Below are 1,439 nucleotides of genomic sequence, written 5' to 3' on the forward strand. Positions count from 1 at the left end.
TTCAGGGTACTCCATCTGAAAAGCATAGCGTCTGCGTTTTCGGAGCATTTAACATGATACAGCACTTCATACGTGCAAGCACAGCACCCACTGCTTCCAGCTGCACAAAGATGGATGTCAGCAATTCAGGCTAAAGGCTTCCAGCCACGCACCACAGTGTGGGCAATGCAGCCATCAGCAGCCAAAAGTTTGGGTTAATGACTTGTAGTGTTACATAGCCTGTGGCAAGGGCACAGAAAGAATCTGAGTCTTTGGGAGAGTTTTATCCTTCTGTCACAGTCTGCCTGTGTCTTGCAGCCCGTGCATGGCTTCTTGGGCAGTCTTTGGTTATTCAGGTAAGATGAGAATCTGGCCAAAATTTGTTTCCTTTCTGACTTACAGAGCAGATCCGTGCTGTGCAGGTGGCACAGGGAAATCAGATTGTGACACTGTAACTGAGAACTGCATTAGAGTAAGTGTGCACAAGAAAATCTCCAGAAATTGGTATGGAATGCCTCACTTTGGACATTTTTCATGTCCAGACCAGGTAACACAGTCACCTTCACAATATCCCTTAAGGCAGACTGTGCTGTAGATGAGGTGGGATCTGTAGGTGAAGTCCTGTCCAGATCTTAAAGACAGGGGCTGTGCTCATGAATCCCATTGCTCTTGTAATCCAAGGAAACACTTCTTAGTCAGTAGCTGATGTTCCTGTTCCCTGGGGGGCTGCTGAGAGGGCTCTGAGCACCTGAAGCAGCAGGTGCCCTAAGAGCAACATTTTGAGATATTTCAGCTGCCAGAACTGGGCATGTTTACTGCTATGTAGTGAACTGCTCTCCAAAACCCAGTAACATGACTAATTTGGGTGGATTTATCTAAAGGACCATAAAAGGCTGCTTCATGCCAAATTTCAAGACCCTGTTTTCAGTGTTAGTCCTAAGAACCACAGAAAGCTCAAGAATTACCAAAGCGATGCTCTTATCCTACTCTGCTGTCATCCTTGGAAGTGTGAAAGGACTTGGAACGTTTGGAAAATATCCAGCCCAGGCTGCCAAGGCAGAAAGTTGCAACCGAATTCATTCAAGTTTGGTAATTTATAAGAAGCCACAACAGGGATGTAAGCTGGGGAGCATCTGGCTATTGTAGCTCTGGTTCCTAATGGTTTATAATTGGTAATTCGCAGGTTTAGGGCTGACCAGCTTAATGAATCGAAAGGGATGATGGCAGATTGTCATTGAAAGACAGTCTTTAACTTGAATTTTAATCTTCTGCAGCAATGGTTTAAAACAGTGCAAGCCAACTTCTGCAGGGCCCCTGGGAGTTGGGGTAGATGTATGCTGCACATCCAATTATTATTATGATGATTTTAATTTAAGAAGCCGTTTCTATCCCAAAAGCACTGCTGTCGTTTTTAATCCTAAGGAAAACAGCTGGCAACAGGCAGCCCTGAACCACCCAGA

The sequence above is a fragment of the Lonchura striata genome, chromosome 13, assembly GCF_050655825.1.
Source record: "Lonchura striata isolate lonStrDom1 chromosome 13, ASM5065582v1, whole genome shotgun sequence".
NCBI classification, from domain to species: domain Eukaryota; kingdom Metazoa; phylum Chordata; class Aves; order Passeriformes; family Estrildidae; genus Lonchura; species Lonchura striata.